Source organism: Pelodiscus sinensis, chromosome 2 (assembly GCF_049634645.1).
Source record: "Pelodiscus sinensis isolate JC-2024 chromosome 2, ASM4963464v1, whole genome shotgun sequence".
Taxonomy (NCBI): Eukaryota; Metazoa; Chordata; order Testudines; family Trionychidae; genus Pelodiscus; species Pelodiscus sinensis.
Window position 1 is genome coordinate 47437271 of NC_134712.1, and position 25981 is coordinate 47463251.

Below are 25981 nucleotides of genomic sequence, written 5' to 3' on the forward strand. Positions count from 1 at the left end.
GCTGGGTGGTGCCCTAGCATCATTTGCAGGGTTGAGTTCACAGTGAGGACCATTTTAAATATTCTGAGTAGTTGGACTGGAATTCCTGTGGTCTTAATCAGTATACTCCCATTCACAGTCAAGATACCTGTACACTGTCTATTTTCTACTAAATTTCATGTCCTAGTGTGTTCTTTGACATAGTCGTGTATATTATCCTAGCTGATCCATGTTATAACAGTGCCACAAGCCACAGTCAAACTACAGAGTTCCGTTATGCTGCCTTCTGCAGAAACAAAACAAAAGAGAGCTTCTGTCCCAAAACAGGGACGCGAAGTGGCATGTGGATGCAGAGTACAATGGAAGGGGGGAATGGGAATACAAAGATGACTACAGTAAAAATACAATATTGTGAATATTAGCTTATGTTTCATAGTTTATTTAAGCAAACACATTAATTGTTCAGGTGGTGGCCCATTTCTTCCCCTGTTTCAGAGTCCTCACCCCTTGGGCCACTGAGGAGGAGGCCAGACTTCTTCTCTTCCTTAATCCCCTATTAATATAAATAGAACTGGAGAACAAATGCCAGCAGTTTCAGGAGGGATCTGAATAGTCTGATGCTGCACCAGAGGCTTGAGTGTCCAACACGGGGCAATGCTGCTAACAAACAAACTCTTTGACTATAACACTCGGATGTTCGACAACTCTTCCTGCTTGCCCACATCACTTATTGCTACATTTATTGCTAATGAAGCTCTGCATTTTTGGCATCCTGCACCCAGGCCAGAGACGGCTGTTGTGTGCAGTGCATCCAAAGCTCTGGAGGTTGGGGAATGTGAAACTTTCTGTGTTCCCCTTCACTGTGCAGCTCAGAAAAGGACACTGTGATCTGGCCTTATATACAGTTTTAGAACACTGTTTTGCAAAATTTTTGAAAAGTTCTATGTGTCTTTACATGTTAAATTCCAATTAAATTCTACAGGACTTTCATATGAGAACTAGGTATGGACTGAGAGGCTACGTCTAGACTGGCATGATTTTCCACAAATGTTTTTAACGGAAAAGTTTTCCTTTAAAAGCATTTGCGGAAAAGAGTGTCTAGATTGGCACGGACACTTTTCCGCAAAAGCACTTTTTGCAGAAAAGCGTCCGTGCCAATCTAGACGCGCTTTTGCGCAAAAAAGCCCCGATCGCCATTTTCGCAATTGGGGCTTTTTTGCGCAAAACAAATCTGAGCTGTCTACACTGGCCCTTTTGCGCAAAAGCTTTTGCGCAAAAACTGGTCATATTGGATCAGACCAACAGTCATCTTGCCCAGTATCCTATCTTCTGATGGTGGCGAGAGCCAGATGTTTTCGAGGGAATGAACAGGGCAATTATTGAGGGATCCATTCCCTGTTGCTGAGTCTCACTTGTGGGAAGGGACACGCTGAGGTTGGAGTTGTCTCCCTGAACATCATGGGTTATAGTCATTGCTAGACATATCCTTCATGGACTTTACACTTTTTTAAACCCAGTTATACTTTTAGCCTTCACAATATCCCCTGGCAATGAATTCCACAGTTGACTGTGCATTGCGTGAAGAAATATTTCCTTCTGTTTGTTTAAAACCTACTCCCTATCAATTTCATCAGGTGACCCATCATTCTCATGTTATGTGATGGTCTGAATATATCTTCACTACTTACTTACTCCATCATATCTTTCCTTAGTCTTCTCTCTTTTGACTAACCAGTTCCAGTTATTTTAAATTGTTTCATTCCACTAACCATTTTGGTTGCCCTTCTCTGCACTTTTTTTTCAATTTTTTTTTTCAGATTGAGTGACCAGAATTACATGCAGTATACAAGGTGTGAGTGAACTATGGATTTATATAGTCGCATGATGATATTTTCTGTACTACAACGGTTAGGGGTTGTTTTTAAAATGCTGCTGTACATTGAGCAGATATTTTTTAAAGATATATCCACAATGACTGCAAGATCTTTTTCTTGAGTGTCAACAGCTAAATTAGACCTCATCATCTTGTGTGTATAGTTGGAATTATTTTTTCTAATATGTCTTAACTTGTATTTATGAACATTGAATTTCATGTGCCATTTCATTGCTTAGTCACTGAGTTTAATGAGATATCTTTGTAAGTCTTTACAATCAACTTTTGGTTTAAATATTTTGAGTATTTTTATATCTTCTACATATTTTGGACTCTCACACTTCCTCCCTTTTCCCAGATCATTTAGGGGTATGATGAACAGCACATGCCCTGATACAGAGGCTAGATAGACACTACTATTAAACCTCTCTCTGTTTAAAAAGCTGTGGCCATTTAGTCCTACCCTTTCTTTCCTGTCTTTTAACCAGTTACTGATCCATAGAGGATTTTCCTTCTTATCTTATGATTTCTTACTTAGATTAAGAGTCTTTTATGCTGGATCTTCTCAAAAACTTTCTGAAAATCCAAGTATACAATATCAATGCTTGTTGACACCATCAAACAATTGTAATAGGTTGGTGAGGTGTGATTGTCCTTTACAAAAATCATGTTCATTTTTTCTCAAATTACAATATTTATCTTTATGTCTGATAAGTTTATTCTTTGGTATAGTTTCAGACAATTTCCTATGCTTATTGTCATGCAACTGCCAGGATTGCCTATGGAGCCTTTTAAAAAAAAACCATCATTATATTAACTGCCCTTGAGGCATCTGGTAGAGAAGTTAATTTAAGCAACAAAATTAAATATTCAGACATGCAATTTCCATCGATAGAGATGCTGTGGTATAGTTTGATTCACATAAGATTTTCACTCTATTTGATTCTATGCTCTCTTTGGGTACGTCTACACTGCAGAGCTAAACTCGAAATAAGCTATGCAACTTGAGCTACACTAATTGCGTAGCTTAAGTCAAAATAGCTCATTTTGATTTTGGGCACGTCTACACATCACTTATATCAAAATAGAGCACACTTTCTCCGACTTCCCTTACTCCCCATACAATGAAGTTTACAGAAGTTGGAGTAAGAAGCCTGTTATTTTGAATTTATTTTGAAATAACTGGCGTGCTGGATAGACTCACACTATGTTATTTCGGAATAATGAATGTTATTCCAAAATAATGCTGCTGTGTAGATGTACCCTTTCATAGAGTATGTCTACACTACCCTCCTAGTTCGAACTAGGAGGGTAATGTAGGCATACCGCACTTGCAAATGAAGCCCGGGATTTGAATTTCCCGGGCTTCATTTGCATAAGCGGGGAGCCACCATTTTTAAAACCCCGCTGGTTCGAACCCCGTGCAGCGCGGCTACACGGGGCTCGAACTAGGTAGTTCGAACTAGGAGGTGTACCGGTAGTTCGGAATAGGAATCCTAGTTCGAACTACCTAGTTCGAGCCCTGTGTAGCCGCGCTGCACGGGGTTCGAACCAGCGGGGTTTTAAAAATGGCGGCTCCCCGCTTATGCAAATGAAGCCCGGGAAATTCAAATCCCGGGCTTCATTTGCAAGTGCGGTATGCATACATTACCCCGCTAGTTCGAACTAGCGGGGTAGTGTAGACATACCCATATATAGTGTTTTGTCTCCTCCAATGCAACCTACTCCTTAATTATGAAGTATCTTGTACCCTGATATTACAGCGTCCCACTGATTATCCACAATGTGTCTATGATGCCTATTTTATTAATATCCTCATTTAATTCCAGAAATTCTAGTTTACCCACTTAAGTTTTAGTCTTCTAGATTCTGTATATAAGCACGTGTACATTTTGTCAATATTCAATTGCTAGACTTCATGTATTTCAATGTGGCTCATTTATGTTTGACTGTTCTTCAATAACTCTTACCTTACTTTACCAATTTCTTCCTTATCCTCATTACTCAGATACAGAGGATCTTTAATAAATGCTACCCTAAAGGATGTCTCCATGTAAAAGGAGTGCTTCTTAGCACCTGTCAACTTCCCCTACACTTTATTTTTAAAAAAGCCTCTACATTTTAATTGTATATGACAGCCATTTTGTTTCATTTTGAGTTTTGGTAGAGCCCATTTCTCCTGTATAGGCTCCTCCTTTCCCAAAAGGTTTCTCAGTTTCTAATTAACCTAACCCCCTCTTCCAAATACTATTGTCTTATTCACTCACTGAAACTCTACAGAGCTAATGCTACTATGTTGATTCTGGGCTTAATCACATACCTAGCAGCCTAAATTTGGCCTCCCTGACCTCTTTCCTATCTTTCCTTTTATCATTGGTACCTATAGCTCCTTTCCATAACTGCACAAAAGGCATTCTGGATTTCCACACACTTCATTCCCAACAGGTTCTTGTATAGTTCTCCTGGTCATCACAAACCCAGCTATCTCTATTTCTAATAATCAGATCACCCATTAATTAAGCCCTTATTCTAAGGATCAATCTTTAAGAGGGGTATCTTAAGTGCAAGAAGATACTGTGAGATTACCTGAAAGGAGGGTCCCAACTATGGAATTGTTTTCCTCTACTCTGTCTTGGGTTTCTCCTTCCCAAGACTTTAGTTCTCCTTAACAGCCCAGAGGCTATCAGACTGAGGGTGGAACCGGACTTTTATGTCCCTGAAAATTGTATTTATGTATTGATCTGTCTTCCTTAGCTCCTCAGCTCAGCTATTCTGGCCTCAAGAGATGACACTATGTCTCTGGGGGGGTCATGTGCTGCTTGCACTGTAAGCGCACATACACCACCTACCCACAAGGCAAGTGCATTCAGTGAAATAAACTGATAACTCCCACCCTGTTACTAGACTTATGCCTGTACTATATTTACTGTTTCAGGAGTTGAGGCTTTTTGTTTCTTTGTTATTGTTTGTGTGTGTGTGTGTGGTGGTGGTGGGAGGGGGGGAGTTAATGGCCTAAGTTTAGAGTATATTTGGGTATGTCTACACTAGCCCCCTAGTTCGAACTAGGAAGGCTAATGTAGGCATTTGAAGTTGCAAATGAAGTCCGGGATTTAAATATCCCGGGCTTTATTTGCATCGTCCCGTCTGGGTGCCATTTTTAAATCTCCTTAGTCTGAACTAACTGCCTATGACTACACGCGGCAGTCAAACGTCAACTCGAACTAAGTCCTTAGTTCAAGTTAACTGTTACACTTCTTTCCACAGTTACACAGGACTTAGTTCAAGTTGACGTTTGACTGCCGCGTGTAGCCGCGGGCAGTTAGTTCGGACTAAGGAGATTTAAAAATGGCGCCTGGATGGGAAGATGCAAATAAAGCCCGGGATATTTAAATCCCGGGCTTCATTTGCAACTTCAAATGCCTACATTAGCCTCCCTAGTTCAAACTAGGGGGCTAGTGTAGACATACCCTTTGTTAGGTGTGTCTGACTCTCCTGCTCCCTTTTTAATTTCCCTGGTAAAACTCATGTTTGCTGAACCTCTTCACTAGCTTAGCTCACCAGATCACTATCCAGTGCATCAGTGGCAATGCCTTATATTGGGTTAATTAACGTGACCATTTCAATGCCCAGATCTCTGTTTAAACACCTTCTCATTGCACTGTATTTCTCTGAAAGAAAATGATTGTTTGCCATATTTTATTAAGATTGGTTATTTAACTTTTAGAAAAATATTGTAATGATTTCCTAGAAGAATTAAGCAATTATCTTTCTGAAAAACAAAAAATGGAATAAAGTATATTAGAATGGAATCACATGGCTAAAAAGGCATTCAGTTTAACACTTTGCAAATGTCAATCGTATTTCCAAGTTTAATTTTATAAATTTTGTTGTTATAGACTTTATTCAGAATTTAAAAGTAGCCACAATATTTACAAATCAAAAGGCAAATTCTAATGGACATTTAAAAAATGTTAGAAATTGAACTATTATAGTTTTTCACAAGCGGTCAGGAAAGAACAGAACATTCAGGTTACGGTTCTGACTATATTGAACTGCCAAATGTAAATGTTGCGAAGATAGGATTTCATATCAGAAAATGTATTTGGATAGGCTCATTAATAGGTATTAGCCAAGGTGGCCAGGGATACAACACCACACAAGGTGCATCCCTAAACCTCTAACTGATGGAAGCTGAGAAAGATAGAGTGGGATGAATCTCTCCAAATTACCCTGTTCTGTACACACACCCAGAAGCTCTGATACTGGCCATTGTTGGAGACACAATACTGGGCTAATGGATAATTGGCATGATCCAGTATGGCTCTTTCTATGTTCTTATGATTCGTTCTAAATGTAGCTTAATATAGACTGTACAGGGTACCACCAACAATCTATACTACAAAAGAAATACTAATATAATTACACATACCACTGGCCTGCCTGACACAGAAATGACAATGAACTAATTTTATTCCAACTGAGAGAAAACTAAGAGTTCTGTGCCTTGCTGGATTTTATATATGTCATGAAATTCAGCTGAGAAAGTCACATGAAAACCTTAACATGGAGGTAAGCCAGGATCTGAATGAACTCACCCTCGCCATGCTCTGATGAACTGCAACCAGTAAAATTGCAGGAACAGGCCACGTTTGCATAGACTCATCTACATTCTCTAGGTGATCAGCAGACAGATCTGCTTTGTTAAGGTGATTAATTTTGACTGTTGTGGGTTAAAATTCACTTTAGTTCTGAAAGTAGGTATAATGACATGTTATTATCCTCACTGTATAACTACTGGTCAAAAGAACTTTACTTAATAAACCCTAACTGAGGAAGTCATCTTAAATGTAATCTCATTCGCTAAAGCATCGGTGACCTTCTTAATCCACCTGAAAGTCAGAAGAGGTGAACAAATATGTTCATACTTGGTGAGGACTCTATTGGTGGGATTTAGATACTATTTAATCCATTTTCTCTAGTGTTTAAAGACAGAGCTGACCAGAATCCATTTAAAATACATCTATACTGCAATGCTATTTCGGGATATCAGAGTATCCCAAAATAGCTATCCCACATCTTCACAGCAAGCCCGTTATTTCAGGCTTGCTATTCTGGCATCCCTGTAAACCTCATTTTATGAGGAGTAAGGGACATTTCAGATTAGCACTTTTTTTCAAAATTTGACATTGTGTAGCATTGAAATAAGAGACACAATTTGTGTAGCTCAAATGCATATCTTATTTCGAGTTATGGTATAGTGTAGACGCACCCTTAGAGTCCTTTTTTTCTACTTCAGAATTGTTGGGGCTGAACTCACCAATGAGCAGGTGCAGGGGTTTGAACCTCAGACTTACAGAAGTAGGTGTTCTAATGAAAGACAATGGAAAATATGTAGTTGCCATGAGGTTTCTCACTCTCTGGTGAAAACATGAATGCAGAAATCACTTAGAACTGGGCTAGCTGGTGGGACTTCAGAACACCGCATCACAGCTAGAGGCAGAGGCAAGGCAGCAGCAGCAGGGATGGTAGTGGTGAGCAGCAGAAGGAACAATGGCAACAGTGTCTAGCAACAGCAAAAGTAGCGAACTGTGGCTATAGAAGAGGGATTGCTCAACCTCAGCTTCAGGGATGGGATGTGAATCCATGAGAACACAACTAAAATCTGGAACCTTGTGGGTTTTTGGACGACCACTGGTGAGTGGAGTGCAGCAGCAAGAAAGGGCCATTCACATATGTTAGACTTTCACATCACAGATGAGAAACTAAGGCAAAATCTATTGTGCAAATTACTGTGGTCCAGGTGTTTCCCCATTGATTGCATTATTTTGAATCATGGTTGCAGTATTTTTTTCCAAATTAATACTGAATTCCCTCTCCCATTTTTTAAATGTTTTCTCTGTTTTTTTAATTATTATTACAATCTCCTTTATTTCTTGGTGAGAGAAAGTGGAAGAAAAGAGGGGGGTGAAAACCACATACATTTATTCCAGTGTCCCCCTTTCTTCACTCAATCATTTACTCTCCCTATTAACAACATTAATAAAAGCATTACATTTGTATTCTTTCTTTCTTTCCTTCTTTTTGTCTTTCTTTCCACAGGATCTCAAATTACTTCTGGGTGCGGGGGGCAAATCAGCATGTGACCCTCTTCTAAATGTCAGATGTTTATGCCATGCAAGTGGCAATGACAGATGAAGGAAAAAGGCAATAAGTAATGAATTGAGGATTTATGTGTAGAATTAAAACAATAGTGAATGAAGGTTTCCTTTTATATAGCGGGAGGGTAATACAATACTGTACAGTGCATCTGCACTGCACCGTTACTTTGAGATAACTAGCATTATTTTGAAAGAACAATGTGAGCATGTACACAGCCATTCCATTATTTCAAAATAATTTTAGAAATTTGTAAACCTCATTCTACAAGGAATAACACCTGTTTTGAAATAGGTATTTTGAAATAAGGTGTGTATAGATGCTCCACTGCTATTTTGAAATAGCTCCTCACCAGGGCTATTCTAAGTTGTTTCTCCCCAGTGCCTCCTGGGGCTCTAAAATGAGATATCATGTCCACATTAGGGAAACCTGTCTCAGACTAATTTTGAGGCTTCCCTGCAGTGTAGACATGCTATTTTGAAATAATATATTTCGGAATAATTATTCTGGAATAGTTTATTTCGAAATAAGTATGCAGTGTAGACATACCCTTACAGAGGCTGCCTGACATAGCTTGTGGTCTTGAGGAAGAAGTTAGAAACAATTTATATTGTGTGTGTTTGGCACTACAAGGTATTCTTATTTGTTTTTGAATATGCAGATTATAGATCCCCCCCCCCTCCCCAACTATGTTAAAAAAACACAGACTTGGATCACTGGAGGCTGACCACATCTAGGACGTGTGGTTATGACCAATTACAAACCTTAAAACTCTATTTCCTTGCTATTTTTGCCATAAATAAGCATCAAAATGGCTTCTTGGGCCCCTGCAAGCATTTAGCATTCATATTTATATGGAGGTCAGAGGGTGTAGACGGCTATGTTGATACTAAGTTTAACTATGAAGTAATATTGTACCTGCAGTTCTTAATCAGAATTTCCAGCGGAGGTCAATGGGTAGCTCTGCTCAATCAGCTGGCATAAAGTGGCTTATTGTTATAAAATGTGGGTCTACAGCTAAACTTACATTCACAGAGATTGTGAAAGTAATAAGAAAAGTCTTCCACGGAACTTAATTGTGAAATGCATAAAGAAAAAAATCATGCAGGAAAGGGCATGAAAAGTATATTTTACTTCCAAACAACTAAAGAAGGGTGAAAGGAAGGCTAGGCTCAGCAGCGATAATTACATAAGATGATGTGGAATGAGTATGGTATAATTTGCATAGGAAATGACAATGATAAATCACAAAGAAGGGATGCTGAGAATTCTGTTCAATTAAAATCTGTATAGAGAATGGTGTGGCAATGTCATAAATCTAGATGAAGAGACATTAAAATGGGGGGAAAGAAAGCAAGGAGCCATAATTTCATTCTTCTGATAAAATTACCCATGGATATATAATTGAATCATATCTCATCCATTCCCTGCAAAATGGATGCTTTTACTTAATGATGAGGTATTTTTTGTTAAACTGTATTCATTGCATACTCTAGGTAGCATTGTTGCACCTATCCCCCTTGACAAATTATTGCATTGTCTAATTGACCCTACTAGAAAAACTTTTTGCATTCATATCTAAATTATTTTTCCTCTTTTAATTTCAGGGTTCTACTACTGATTTTATAACTCTTAATCATCTTCAATAATTCCTCCCCTTCTTTTGTGTTTCTATCACTCCATTATTTATAGATACTTATATCCTTCCCCATCCTGCATCATATTTTCCCTCAAGGCTACACACTTCATTAATGTTTCTCCATAAGTCATATCCTCTAATCTTTTGTTGTCTTTGTTACCCTTTTTTGGGGTCTTCTACAGTTTGTCAGATTTTTTTTTCTTCTAAAAGAAGATTCAAGGCCAGACTACAACACTCCAAATGCAGTATTACCAAGGCTGCATATAAAGGAATTTTAACTTCATATGAAAATAAATTAATTATGATTAACATATAAAAAAAGTTAACACAAATGGCATCCTTCCAGTGCAATGCTAACAGTCTACCATACCTGATTTTAAAAGTTTCCCTTTCCTCCCCATGTTGAGTTTCCTTCCCAAATTATTTTTGTTTTGATTTTTTTTTTTAGTTTTGTGAGGGTGGTTTTTTGTCTGTGTTTTTTTAAGAGGGTTGCTTTTGCTATATTTTTAAATTATTAAGTAAATTTATTCTTTAATTGTAATCCTGCTGTTAGCACCCTATCATTGATTTCTTTGAATGAAATTCACCCTTCCATAGAAAGCCCAAGTTATAGGTGTTCAACATAGGTATTTGATCAATATTCAGTCACATTGTCAATGAAGAGTTATAGCTGATTGAAATTACATTAAGTAAGGTAAACACTACAACTAAACCAAACTACTATTATTTGGAAATAGTGTGGTAAGAATGGGAACTCAAGTAGAGTTATTGAGGTCTTTGAGAGCTGGACAACCATTTTGTCATCAGCTAAAGTTGACAGTCAAATAGGTAGCCAGCAGAGTCCAGTGCTGCATTATGATATCTGTGTCCTAAATTTGAACTGTTTTGTGATAGTATTAATGTCATTATGTACTGATGCAATATCATGGTTCAATTATCCCAATATGTCAGAAGAAAGCATGTGACTGTAATTTGATTTTCTAAAATCCCATGGGATGTAAGATCTCACCTTTCCCCCTGCTCCTTCCTTATCATGGCAGTGTGAAATTATTTGGAATTAGAAAGGCTTCTTTCCTCCATTCCCACATGGGGAGAACAATACAATCAGTGATGAGCTGCTCTGCTCTTTGCTCAGAGAGTATTGCAGAAGATGGGGCTCAGGCTCCAAAAGGCAAGGCTGATCTGTTATTGTTTTATCAAATATCTTTACATTGTTACCTAACAGATTTGGTTTTCCAGTCTAGATTTGACTATTTCTGTCCAAACTAAAAATCTTAGCCTCTCTCTCTTGTCAACATCTCCTTGTGGATGTCCAACTACCATCTTGAGCTCAACATGGCCAAAAGTGAACAATTAATCTTTCCTTCAAAAATCGTCTCCCCTTCTCAAACACTGTTGAAAACACAAGCATCCTCCCAAGCCTGTAGTCTTTGACTTAACTGTGTTCTAGACCCATGTCTAGAAAGCAGCTTTTTCTCTCACAACATATCTAAGATCCAGTCTCTCCTCTCTTCATAGTGTTAAATCTCTAGCTCAGGTCCTCATCATCTTTACTACAGCAACCATCTTCCCTCTAGCTTTGACAGCTGCCCATGTGTTGCTAAATATACTTAGATGAAGTAGAAAGGTCACAGTGAGTGAATTAGGATATCAGAGAACATGGGGCAATAAGCTATGCTAGCATTTCCTCAGCCCAGTTTAAGAAATAATTTGGTCATTTAAAACACACACTATTCTAATCTCTTGCAGTAGCTTCCTTTGTTCTTCCTCTCAAAACTGACTTCAAAACTTTCAAATACATACCTTTGTGCACAGTAAGCCTGTCCCAAAATCTATTCACATCAACTGTAGTATATATACTTCCATGGGCTTTGGAAGAGGTTGTATATATGTTTCCATTGTTCTTTCCTAAAATCAGATCGACTGCAATACACTAAACATAGGACATAGAAAAGGGAAGCCAGGAGAAGCATGGATACAAATCTAATAAAGTTGTCAATAAACACAAGGGGTATGTCTACACTACCCTCCTAGTTCGAACTAGGAGGGTAATGTATGCATGCCACACTTGCTAATGAAGCCCGGGATTTGAATTTCCCGGGCTTCATTAGCATAAGCGGGGAGCCACCATTTTTAAATCCCCGCTGCTTCGAACCCCGTGCAGCGCGGCTACACGGGGCTCGAACTAGGTAGTTCGGACTAGGGTGCCTATTCCGAACTACCGGTACACCTCGTTTCACGAGGAGTAACGGTAGTTCGGAATAGGCACCTAGTCCGAACTACCTAGTTCGAGCCCCGTGTAGCCGCGCTGCACGGGGTTCGAAGCAGCGGGGATTTAAAAATGGCGGCTCCCCGCTTATGCTAATGAAGCCCGGGAAATTCAAATCCCGGGATTCATTAGCAAGTGCGGTATGCATACATTACCCCGCTAGTTCGAACTAGCGGGGTAGTGTAGACATACCCTTAGTTAGTACGAAGGAACATTTCTCCCTTATTTTGGTGACTCCTGGGCTGATCTTGCAAAGATACTAATGGACATTGATAGTGTTCAGCATCTTGCAAGAGGTGCTTAGCATCTGAGAGGAATAGTCTCTCAGTGGAGACAGCAAGAAAAAAAAATCATTTGGCTCAGTAACCAGGAAGTGAATGGCCTTGGAGCCAAAATACTACAATAACATTACTACACTGGAGTTTATTAGCAAGTTCAACACTATCAAGTTAGAGTTGAATGAAGATCTTAACTGATGAATGTACTACAAAGGCAATTTGCATACCCACATCAAATGCTGTGAATGGGACACATACACCATGACTTAATTAACTTCATTAAAACTGGTACTACAATTGATAGGTAACTTCTCTTGCTCTTATATATATCCTGGACTCTGTAATTTCCAATCCAAGTCATCTGATGAAGTGGGTTTTACCCACAAAAGCTCATGACCTAATAAATTTGTCAGTCTCTCAGCCCTCATTTACATTACGGTGTTATTTATTACAGAGTCCCTTTTTTTCAAAATAATGGGCTTGGTAGCACTGACACTACCAAGCCCATTACTTCAAAATAAGGTGCTGATTATTTCAAAATAAAACTTGTGCTTTCCATGAGGAATAATGCTTATTTCAAAATAGTTATTTCAAAATAACAGTAGTGTGGACACTCCACTTCTGCCATTTTGAAATAATTACTCCCCAGAGTCATTCAAAGTAATTACTCCCCAGTGCTTCCTGGGACTAATTCAAGGTGGTGCATACACATTAAGGGTACATCTACACTGCAGGGCAAAAGTCAAACTAAGATATGCAACTTTAGCTATGTCAATTGCGTAATTGAAGTTGAAAGAGCTTACTTTGGCTTTTGGCGCTGTCTACACAGCAGGAAGTTGAAGGAAGAACACTCTTCCTTTGACTTCTCTTACTCCTCGTGAAATGAGGGTTACAGGAGTTGGTGTAAGAAGTCCTCCATCTTGACATTATTTTGAAATAATGTTGCTGGGCATACATACCCTAAGGGAGCCTGCCTTGGACTAATTTTGAGGTTTCTCTGAGTGTGGACATGCTATTTTAAAATAGTTATTTTGGGAGTTATTATTTCAAAATAAATTATTGCCCTAAAGGGTATGTCTACACTAGGAAAGTATTTCAAAATACCTTATTTTGAAATAATAACTGTCAAAATAAAATTTCAAAATAGAGCTATTCCTCTTCATAAGCAAGAGTTGTTATTTCAAAATAACAAGCACTTTATTTTGAAATAGAAGGCTTGGTAGTGTGGACACTCATCTTGTTATTTAAAAATAAGGGAAGTTATGCTGAAATAACTCTCTAGTGAAGACATGACCAAGGTGCCACAGGACTACTCCTTGTTTTTGCAGTTAGGGCACGTTTAGACTTGCTATTACTTTCAAAAGAAGATATGCAAACTTGACACAAATTTGCATATCTTCTTTCGATCACTTTTTTCAAAGAGGTTCTTTCAAAAAAGAAAGTAGTCTAGACGTGGTTCTTTTGAGAAAAAACCTTTTTCAAAAGAACCCCGTAAACCTCATTTTTTTAGGAAGAATGGTGAACTGTGTAAACCTCGTTTTTTTAGGAAGAACGGTTCTTTCTAAAAAGGTTTTTTTTCTTGAGAGAACCGCATCTAGACTACTTTCTTTTTTCGAAAGAACTTCTTTTGAAAAAGCGATCGGAAGAAGATATGCAAATTCACACCGAATTTGCATATCTTCTTTCGAATGTGAAAGCAAGTCTAGATGTGCTCTTACACACTATGGCTACCCCTATAAGACTACCACAAATAGTGGTGTTCTGGAAGAATACAAAAGAATACGTATTTTAATATCCAGAACGGCCTCCTTCCACTATATTTTATGGTATTTTCACAATGTTTGAGACATAGCAATGTGTGACATGTGGGAATTTGCGTCTGTAGATTTTGGAGGGTTTGTTTTGTTTTGTTTTTAATCCTCTCTGGCAACTAGATCATCTGACTGTTGGTTTAAACATAAAAAAATCTTCAGCAATCTCAAAATGCAAATCTCAATTCCACACTTGTAAGAATATTGTATGAATCTCTCCTATGAGAAATCCACTTCCTGATATCATGTTAATTACTAGTACAAGGACAAAAGAAACAGATGTTTATTTGTATTTACAATATGCAATAATAATTCTTTGATTCCAGTAGAGACCAAAGTGTCAGCTGGAAAAGCAATCTTCACTCATTATTTTGGGGTTGAAAAAAATCTAAATTGGAAGAATAAGACATTAAAATATTTTGACAATCAGAGTCCAGACAGCTCAGGTGAAGAATATGGGTATGAACTACAAAGAATAAAAAATGAATCAACTGATTGTATACAATTATTGTACTACAATAGTGCATCAAGTAAGGTCTTTTATGAAATCTGGTAAAATGCTGCCCAGAAATACCATTGTGTAATATATATACAGGTGGTGTGTAAACAATTATGTATGTGGGCTGGAACTGTGTTCCTAACACATGTTCGGAGGAGAGCAGATAAATCAGCTTGGCATGCACAAAGAAGTATGGATACTTCAAGCCAGAGGACATTTGCATATAAGGTAAAAAAACAGTCAAACTAAGAAAGAGCAGCTTGGAAAGCATATCAGAATCTGCACCTCAAGAATCCTTCCTGACTCTAAAGGTATAACTTGGACTTTGGGTAATATGAGGGAGCAAAAAGACAATTTCATTATTCATTGCTTAGGGGAACATGATGAGCACCTTCTATGAAAGAAGGATCCAATGGCCAGGAAGGATAGAGATTCTGATAACTTGATGCAAGTGAGAAAACTGCTTCGGCAAAGATTGCAGCCAGCTCAAATTTAGTTTTAGACATTAGGAAGTGTGTTTGTTTTGTTTGTAACCCTCCCGTTTGTATATTTTTATCTTGTTTACTGTCACTTAGATCTCTGTTCTTTGTTGATAAATGTATTTTTAATTTTTCTATAAACTATCTCAGTGCTGTTATATAGAAGTATAGAGGGAGTCTTCCATTAGACAGACTAGTGTTTGATTTGTCTCTTTGCGGTGTGGCAGACCACATCCTGTGAACTACAAATATCTTATAAAAGGCAACTATATTGGGAGGTGGGTTAATGCCTTCTTGTTTCCCAATTAGACTCACTTTAATACAGCCTGGCAATCAGGGCAGACAATGGAGGCCTAATTAGGAGTCAGCCTGCAACAGGGGTTAATTAAGCACCTGTTGCTAGTTAAGGCCTTCCTGTCCCTATAAAAGGTTTCCTCCCAGGGCCAGGGCCAAAGATAACAGAAAGAAGCAGTGGGTGAAGTGGTCCAGGGAAGAGGTAGATGCATTAATGTGGGGCAATAAGCCATGGACTCTCACCCCCCCCCCCCTTCTCTTGGAGAATTACCCTGCTGGGGAGACAGGAACAGACCAAAGGCCAGGAAAAGGGGATTTGTCTCCTACTCAGGACTTACCTGTGATGAGAATGACTCATAAGCAGGGACTCTTGCCTCTGGAGAAATCCCAAGGAAGCAAAGGGGTCACCAAGCGTCTCTGAAGCACACAAGAAACCATGAAGAAGCACAGAACCCCTGGGGAGCTAACAAAGGACTTTGTCACAGGAGGCAGCAAAAGTAATGATTTCTGTAAGGCTGTGTCTAGACTGCATCCCTTTTCTGTATTATTTTAAGAGGAATAAGGGATCTTTCGGAAAAGGCTTTATTTTCTGAAAGATCCCCGTCTAGACTGGCGCTTTTTTCCGGCAAAGCTCCGAGCTGGAAAAAAGCAGCAGCCATGTTTATGCAAATGAAGCGGGGGGGATTTAAATCCCTGCTTCATTTGCAATTGCGATGTGTCTAATTTGCATCCCTTTTACGGAAAAGGGATGCAGTCTAGACACAGCCTAAGTGTCCAGTGAGAGGAACTGGACCTTGCAGTGAGATGTCTCTGAGAAACTCAGGAACTGGGGTTCCAAAAGAAGATTAAGACCGACAGTCTTAAAGGCTGCGTCTAGACTGGCATGATTTTGTGGAAATACTTTTAATGGAAAAGTTTTTCCGTTAAAAGTATTTCTGCAAAAGCGCATCTAGATTGGCATGGATGCTTTTTGCGCAAAAAGTGGTTTTTGCGCAAAAGCATCCGTGGCCAGTCTAGACGTGATTTTGCGCAAGAAATCACCGATTGCCATTTTAGCCATCGGGGCTTTTTTGAGCAAAACAGTTCTTTTCTGTCTACAGTGGCTCTCTTGTGCAAGTATTCTTGCGCAAGAGGGCTTTTTCCCGAGCGGGAGTGTGAAAGTATTTGCGCAAGAAGCACTGATTTTGTACATTACAAAGTCAGTGCTCTTGCGCAAATTCAAGCGGCCAGTGTAAACAGCGCAAAATCTTGCCAGTCTAGATGCACCCGAGGAGTTTGCTGGCAAGAGGGAGCTGACACACAGTTTAACAACATCAAAGCTCTTACTTGCTGAGGCAGAGGGGAACACAATGGCTTACAGTTTATGGGTATCCTGAGCAGAACATCAAAAAGATAAAAATCAGTGTTGAAAGCAGAGAGTGTCTTATTGAATAGCTTTTCCTAACACGCATCAGATGAGCACATCTTCATGATGTAATTCCAAAGATCTTGTTAAAATCTGTATTAAAAAAGGCCTTGTATTTGATTTCCTTATTCGCTGTGTCTAATTTCTGAAAGTAATGAATTTTTGCCTGCCCTATGTATACAACATTAAATGACAGGGTTGATTGAGCAGCTACCCTACGAGCAGAAGAATATAATTGTGTAATTCTAAAGAGAAAAAAAATAGGTTTGAGTACAAAACAGATATTCCTTTAAAAAGAACAGATATTAAAACGTTATGTTCTATATATATTTTTCTCATTTAATCTCTTAAGATATGAAAAAATGACTGAACTTTTATGGAAATTTAAATATCTCATTAATGTGAATGTAAGTCTACACTGAACTGGTTAAATATAATTTTGCTCAATAAATTCTGTTTGTACCAAACAACAGAAGAAACTATGTTGACATGGATGACCTGTTGACAAAATCATTGCTGTTTTTACTGCTTCTGTCAGTAACATATTATTTCTATAGCCTTTGTAGCATCACCATGTTCTCTGTGCTGTTTTTGCCTAAAGCATATAACTTTTCTACTGCTTATTTGAGTTGACAGTGATTTTCTTTTTCCACTGAATACTCAGTGTCATCAAAATTTTATCTATTTATCCACAAATACGCTGTAATGCAAAACAGTCATGCAATTTGGTATTCATAATAATCATATAATCACATTAATAGTCCAATTTTTCAAATAATTTCATAAGGTAAGTATCATTCATGTAAAGTACAGAATGAGACAGTGAGGCCTGTCCACAAACCCAACAGTGTCCCAAAATTTACATGAAAGGGCTGCTGTAGCCTGTGGCTACATAAAGTACTCATAAAGTGGGAATCCCTCATGCAAAGTAAAGATACTGGAATGTGATTACAACCTAAGCCTATTATTTTTTCTTCCATAAGAGCCATAAGGCAAGGAGAGATTATAAGAATCCCTCTTCCCTCAGCCTGCCACATCTGTCCTCATGGATCTCCCCCAATGTCATCTGTGGAGAAGGGTTTCAGATAGGTAGCCATGTTAGCCTGTAATTGAAAAAACAAAACAAAAAATGAATAGTCTTGCAGCACTTTAGTGACTAACAAAACATGTAGATGGTATCATGAGTTTGTGGGCACAACTCAAACAAATAGCAGAGAAAGAGAGGGGTTGGGGGACGGAGACAGAAGAGAAGGAAAAGAAGGAAAAAAAGGAAGAAAATATTATCAAGTAGAGTGTCCATGCTAAATGAAGCTGATAGAGTGGGTACTAAGTGCTATTAAGTACCCCGTCTTTGGATTTTTAAGTCATTAGGATGTGAAATGTAGTGGGTAATCCAGTTAAGATCTTTGTTTAAACCTCTGTTGTAGGTATCAAACAAATGATATGAAATTAAGGTCTGCAGCTTAGCTTTCAAGCTGGTTTTTGAAATTGGCTTGAAATAATTTTGAAACTTTGAGATCCATTAATGAGTTCCCGGGCAAGTTAAAATGTTCTCCACCAGGTTTTTGTGTGTTACCTTTTCAAATATCTGATGTGTGTCCATTAATCCTTTCTCGTAGAGACCATCCAGTTTGGCCAATATACATGGCAGAGGGCATTGCTGGCACTTGATGGAATAGGTCACATTGGTGAATGCACAGTTATATGCGCCTCTGATGTGGTGGTTTATGTGGGTAGGTCCTGTGATGACGTCGCTTTTATAGATGTGTGGACAGAGTTGACTAGAGAGTTGATTGCAGGGGTGGGTTCCTGGTTAAGCATGGTGGAGGTGTGCTGTATGGCTGCTGGAAATAATTTGTTTGAGATTAGGGGGTTGTCTGCAGGTAGGGACTGGCCTGTTCCAGAAGGCCTGTGAGACTGAGAGATCATTTTTCAGGATAGGTTGGAGATTGTTAATATTGCATTAGAGGGGTTTAAGTTGGGGGCTGTAGGTGATGACAAGTAGTTTGTTTGGCCTATATTGAAAAAGTTAATGTCTGGGTACACATCCAGCTCTGTCAATCTGTTTTTTCACTTCTCTGGGTGGGTATTTTAGTTTTAAGAATGCCTGATAGGGAGCCTGTAGGTGTTTGTCTCTGTTTCTGGGACTGGAGCAAATCTGGTTATATCTTAGGGCCTGGCTCTAAATAATGATTGGGAAATGTGTCTAGGATAGAAGCCAGAGGCATGTAGGTAAGTGTAAGGATAGGTTGGTAGGATTCCTGTATAAGGTGGTGAAATGTGTCCATCATATAACTGTACTGTAGTGTCAAGGAAGTGGATCTCTTGTGTGGACTGGTCCAGGCTGAGGTTGATGGGGTGGAAGTTGTTGAAATCCCTGTGGATGTCTTCAAGGCTCTCCTTCCTGTGGGTCCATATGATGAAAATGTCATCAGAGTAATGTAAGTAGAGTAAGGTTGTTAGGGGGTGGGAGCTGAGGAAACATTGTTCAAGGTAGGCCATAAAGATATTGGTATATTTTGGGACAATGTGGGTGTCCATAGCTGTGCCACTGACTTGAAGATATAAATTGTCTCCAAATCAGAAATAATTGTGGATGAGGACAAATTCAAAGAGCTCAGTCACCAGGTGTGCAGTGGCATCATCAGAGAAAGTGTTCTGGACAGCCAATAATCTATCATCATGTGAAATGTTGGTGTAAAGAGCTTCTATATCAATGGTTTTCAGGAAGATTACTGATGTTCTGTAGTTTCTTCAGGAAGTTGGTGAGGTCTCAAAGATAGCTAGGAGCGCTGGTAGCATAGGGTCTGAGGAGAGGGTCAATATAACCAGATACTCCTGCTGTAAGTGTGCCAATGTTTGAGGTGATGGGTTGTCCAGGATTTCCAGGCTTGTGTATCTAGAGGGTGTCTGGGAACACTGAACACTGAGCCACCATCTCTGTGTATGGGGAGGCTGGGGAGATCTATGTATAGAGAACACCTTCCACATAGGAGAGATGACCAATTTTATCATTTTGCATAAATACATCAATTGCATCTTAATAAAGAGCTAATTTACAAAATTAACCCTTTTTTTCCATTCCCAACAGTCAACATATTCTAAAAAAAAAATCCTTTAATACCTCATTGATTATCATTTGAATTTAAGTTTTTTCTCAAAGAAAATGTCTGTCAACTCTGTTGTTGCCAATTATCTGTGCAGTGGATACTGGACTGTAATTTTCCGAGCAGCCAGCTGCGCTTTTGCTCCTAAACAGGGGAGGGAAGAGCCAAAATAGTTTTCCTCCTGGAAATGTTTGTATGTTTGTGATATGATGAGGAATGTCAGTAAAAATGTACAACAAGTGCTTCTGAAAAAATCACAAAGGAAAGTTCCCTTTGGTCATTTTATATTTATATCAAAGTTGTTTTTCAAGCTCAGAAGTCTGAAATTCTCTGTCTAGTAAGCTAGTGCAACATTACTTCAGCTCAGCTTAGTAAAAACATTGTTTTATAACTGCCTAACAACTGTCCTGTTTGCTAACAATGGAAACCTGTCATTCTGTCTCCATAAAATTCCCTTCTCTACATCATCCCTAAGTAAGAAACAACAACAAATATGTACTAGTAAAATGCCCTGTGAAAAATTTGAACGACAATGAAATCTGGGAAAAAAAGCAATAACAAACCTGCATTATATGTAGCATCCCAACACAAGCTGTTAAGTAAATAATAGGACTAGTCATTTCTCTTGTTTCACAACCTTGCAAAAATCTATTTGCTGCTCTTTTTAAAGGAAGAGCTCATAATCTGCAAGCCTACAAAGAGGACAACTGAAGTTACTGAACCAATTACTGAAGTTGCTGAACCCCCTCTTGAAGGACCATTTTCTCTTTTACCTACTCTGTCTTCTCACTTAATTTACACAAATAGCTATGAATAAAGAAATAGTAGTAATGATCAAAATAATCATACTGCCAATACTTATTTGCCAATAAGCACATTAGCACCCATTCCTATTGTTTTTCTTCCCACCCATTTCTCTGTTCTTATTGTGTGTATTTTTTTTTTTTTTTAAGAATAGGCATTGGATTGTGTTCATCCTTGAATCTTGACTGGGCACTTCAGAAAAAAATCCTTCAAATTCATAGAAAGACTGGCAATTTGAGGCTGGCTGTAGTTCTTATTTAATGATGCAAGATCAAGAAGTGTGTAGAAGCAGTCTGAGACTTTCCAGGAATTTTGTTTTTCCATGCAGCATACAAGTAACATCCACTGAAGTGAATGAGAGTTGCTCTTATCATGCAACTGGGGAACAAACAGGTGCTAGGTACAAATATAGTTCTTGTTAATTACTTATAGCTATTTAACTATTACTTTGCTTGAGGTTTGCAATGTAAAGGAAATACCCAAAGGGGAAAAATTCAGGGTCCTTATGACAGTAAATTACAGATCTGCAGTTGTAATCGCGAACCGCAATTTGCGTATCTTTTCTGCTTTTCTTTCAAAAGAAAAGCATCTACATGCTGCCAAATTTTGGAGAAAACTACTCTTCTGACACATCGTTTGTGCCTTATAGAATGAGGTTTACTGAGATGGTGAAAGAGTGCCTCCACTTTTCTGAATTTTTTTTAGAAAAACGGGCACGTTCCTTGGACGCAACATGGCTTTTCTGGGATATCTCTGATATCCCAGAAAAGTGCTGCAGTAGGTATGTAGCCTAGGTATGTGGGTTACACAGTCATGAAATATATAAAACTACAGGCAGTCCCCGACTTACGCGGATCCGACTTATGTCGGATCCACACTTACGAACGGGGCTTTTCTTGCCCCGGAGCTCACGGGCGGCAGGTCGCCACCCGTGTCCTCCGGGGCGAGAAAAGCTTCTCCCGGTCTCCCTGGTCTGCTGGGGGAGTCCCCCCAGCAGACCAGGGACACCCGAGCAAAGCTGCCGCCTCGGCAGCTTTACGAGCAAAGCCGCCCAGGCGGCGGCTTTGCTCGGGTGTCCCTGGTCTGCTGGGGGGGGGGGTCCAGCAGCTTTGCTGGACCCCCCCAGCAGACCAGGGAGACAGGAGCAAAGCCGCACAGGTGGCATCCTGCCGCCTGTGCGGCTTTGCTCGGGGGCAAAGGAGCAAAGCCACACGGGCGGCGGGGTCCCTTTGCCTGTGCGGCTTTGCTCGGGTCTCCCTGGTCTGCCGGGGGGGAGGGGGCGCAGCTAGTGCCCCCCCCCCCCAGAAGACCAGGCTTTTGTTGCAGGACGCCTCGGGTAGAGCAGCTGGGGTGCTGCCGGATTGGTCCTGTGGGAACCTACCAGGCAGCGCCCCAGCTGTTCTGTCCCAGGCTCCAGATTCAGCAGCTGTTGAAACTGATCAGGCTGATTCCAGGAAGCTGGGGGCAGAGCAACTCTGGGTCAGTTTCAGTGGCAGCAGCTGAATCTGGAGCCAGTTCCGATTTACATACAAATTCAACTTAAGAACAAACCTACAGTCCCTATCTTGTACGTAACCCGGGGACTGCCTGTATCTGCAAAGTTCTTCATCAGACCTCTTAGTTTACTGTGATTGTGATATATTGCGGACTGTGCTAGAATTGCACACTATATTTTAAAAGCAATGTGGAGGATGCTTGCAAGGAAAGGGGCTTTTTAACATAGCATGTAGCTTTATAACATAGCATGTAGCCCTTTTGGAAAGAACCAGCTAAAAGCAAGTTGGGTGGGTTGTGGCTCACTGTTTTAGAAAGCAGCCTGCCATTATTTATTTTCATTCTTTCTCTCCTCCTCTCCCTCCCTCCGTTTTTTTCTGGGGGGGGGGGGGGGAAAGAAAGGCTCTATTGTGATATTTTGCATTTTTAGCACTATTGTTCTGTTGCAGCCTTCCAGTACAAGTATTTATGTTTTATATAATTTTTCTGTCTATACTGTGACCATTACAATCAGGGCCAGCATTTTCCCAAAGGACATAATTGTGAATGCCTCAAATTTTAAGTATCTTGAGATATCTGAGAGGCCTGATTTTCAGAAAGTTGCAACCAACAGTGCACTGAAATTCAGGCCCTTATGTCAGTGCATGTAGGACACTCAGAATCATTAATCAATTGCAAATCTGAGTTTAGATTAGTGTTTATTGCCCTGCAGGAATTTTTGACGTTTTGAAAAAAATTCTCATCTCGAGTCAGGACAAGTCAATCTCAAAACAAAGTTTGCAAATTCAGAATCTTTAAAAAAAATACATTAAGGTCAATTACGATTTTTTTTTTAAAGCGTAAATTTACTAAATTCTAAATAGAAAGCAAAACTTTACATTTTATTAATTTTGAAAGTTTTTTATCAAGTTTTTATGAATCTGGTATTTTGAACCCAACACTGTCTCATAACAGTTTCAGTCCGTGTAGAAGGGGGAGGACAAAAATAATTTGGTGAAACAATTCCTTACCTGTTTTATTTCAGGTGGTGGGCGTCAACATTTTCAAAAGGGGACACTATGTTCAGATTACAGCTTCACCTAACAAGGTTCTGATCCTTAATTCCCATTGACACCAGAGATTAGGGCATTCAGAAGCTACTAGGATGGTGCCCAAAGCAAATGAAGTAGAGTGAACAATCTCATGTAGGATGAAAAGCATTTCTTCAGTATAATTAAACCTGCTTGTAACGCAAGGCCTTATTCCAAAGTTGTAAAATAGAATCACAAATAATAAATCCATTCTTAGGTTCTGTGAAATGAAGAAATTATATCTGCAACATGTGAGGTGCTGAGTGCCTCTTGAAGAGTTTTGAGCCTCCTTAAATTACATGCCTTTCACTAAGGGTTGTGGGCATTCTGCTTTCCTCAAGAGGTGCTCAGCACCTTGAGGAATCAGGATTCATGAGAGAAACCCTTCAGAGAGGTAAATTCTGTTCTTCAGCCTATATTTTTCCAGCCCACTCTTCTCTCCAGCTCATAACCTTATGTGCTAATGACTGCTGAACTGAGTAGATGTCTGCAATTTCAGAAGGTAATCATTGCTCTGCTTTAGTGCCTCTCTGCTGCTTTCAACAATTTATGAACAATAGCTGATGATGGCAAAATAATTAATTCAAAGGAGAAAAAACTTTGAATAGATTTCATATTGTTAGCAAAAGAAAAATGTTGCAAGAAGGACAGATGAAAGAAGGGCAGCCTCTCTCTCTTTACGTGCTGCGACTGCCCCTTTCCGTATTAAAGAGACAATACCAAGGTTTTACAAGCTCAGAATGTCACCACTCTTCCTTCAGATTGATATAATGAGTTCTTCTGAGTCTAATTGTGTTAGTTTTGTTTTCTAAATTTAAATGCTCACAATTCTCATTTGTAATTTCACTCTGTGACCTCCAATTCATACGAGGGTAGCTGAAAGTGGGGTGGACAGAGAGGGAAATGGAAATTTTGCAATGGAAATACTTGGGGGAGGGACTGATGTATGTTTCTGCCCCCACAATGTTTTCCAGCCACATGGTACCTCATGGAAGCTGAAGCAAGATCCAGAGGAGCCACTGTTGTATAGAGATTAGGCCTGCCCCTGGGAAGCAGGCAGTATCAGCTCCCATTTCCCTCCCTGCCACTGTGGGTCCTGGTAGAGACACCTGGACTATGTCTAGACTACATGGCTCCATTGACGGAGCCATGTAAAATAGTTTATTCGGCATAGGCAAAGAAGCGGGGATTTAAATAATCCTCGCTTCATTAAAATAAAAATGGCCGCCATGCTGTACTGATGATCAGTTGACAAAGGCTTCCCTTGTCAACCGCGGCATGTCTAGACTGCCCTGCTGTGCTGGATCAGCTGATATGTCCCAGCGCAGCGGCCATTTTTATTTTAATGAAGCGGGGATTATTTAAATGCCCGCTTCTTTGCGTATGCAGAATAAACTATTTTACATGGCTCCATCGACAGAGCCATGTAGTCTAGACATAGCCCTGGGGCAGGAATTTATGTGCCAGCAGTATGGGTAGGGTGGGAGACAGGGCATAGGGATCTTGATGGAAACTGGGAGCACACAGGGTACAAATCTTTATGAACTGCTGGAATGCCTCTTCACAGCCTGCAACCCTATGATTCTCTCCATCACTGAATCCCTGCAGTTCCTCTTGATCCTTTTCCCATCCCTCATTTCTGTCTCCTTATTCACAGCAAATTACTTCCACTGCATTCACTTCCTTGCTGTTTGTCATGTCTCTAGCCGAGTACAGAATATGACCTAAAATGTTTATCTTTTTTTATAAGTACACTGGAAGATTTATTTGACATTGCCTAGGTCCTTAACTCAATTATTTTTTGTTTTTTGGAAAATAAGATTAAAATGTACATGCTTTATTTAAAATCATTGCTCTGAGGTGGGGCTGAGGATGAGGGGTTCAGTATGCAGGCTGCTGCAGAGAGAGGACTGCCTGAGCCCACTCTCATCAAGGCAGCTTGGAGGCAGGTGAGAAACACCTCTCCATAGCTGCTGCAGGATGGGGTCATACCTCCAGCTGGAGTAGGTCCAGGTTTGTCTGCCCTTTGTGCTCCCCAGCCAGAATGCAGCAAGCTGTGCACTTTCCCTCATTTCCTGACAAAGGTTAACAGCCAGAAATGTTCCCATATGAATCATGAGGGAAGGAGGGGCTTCCATACCCTGATACCCTCCTTAAAGGGCTGAGGCAGTCCCAGATGGGGGAGAAGGGGGCAGACCACCAGATAGCCCCTTTCACCTGCCTGGTGATTCTGTATCGTTTTATGAGATGCAATCCCATTCTGGGCACATCCCTTTTTTCTGACACAACCAAACCCTGACTTTTTTTTAAGATAAGATAGGAGGTACCTATATACCAAATTTGGTGGTTTTAGCTCTTACTATTTAGTAGGAGTTGTTGAACCAACAGACAGACAAACATGCAGATAAAAACAATTCTGTCAAATATATAGTAGATGAGCCTATCATTCAAAAGTATTTAAAATAGCCAACATGAGTCTGATCTCTCTCTGAGGTCTCTCTCCTATTAATTTCAGTGTGAGTAACATCTTAGGGTATGTCTACACTACAGCGCTAATTCAAACTAACTTATTTCGAATTAGTTAATTTGAAATAAGCTAATTCAAAATAACTCATCTAGATCCAAAAACTAATTCGAATTAGCGTTTTGCTAATTTGAAATAGCGCGTCCACGCTATTTGGATGCGGGGTCGCATTTAAGGGCAGCTGAAAATGGTTCCGGCAGGGCATCAGGTCAGTAGTTGCTTTGTGTGGCTGCTGTCTGAGGCTATCTGAGGCTTGTGCTTAAAGGAACCCCCCTGGACAGCCGGTTCTCAGCTTTTCCG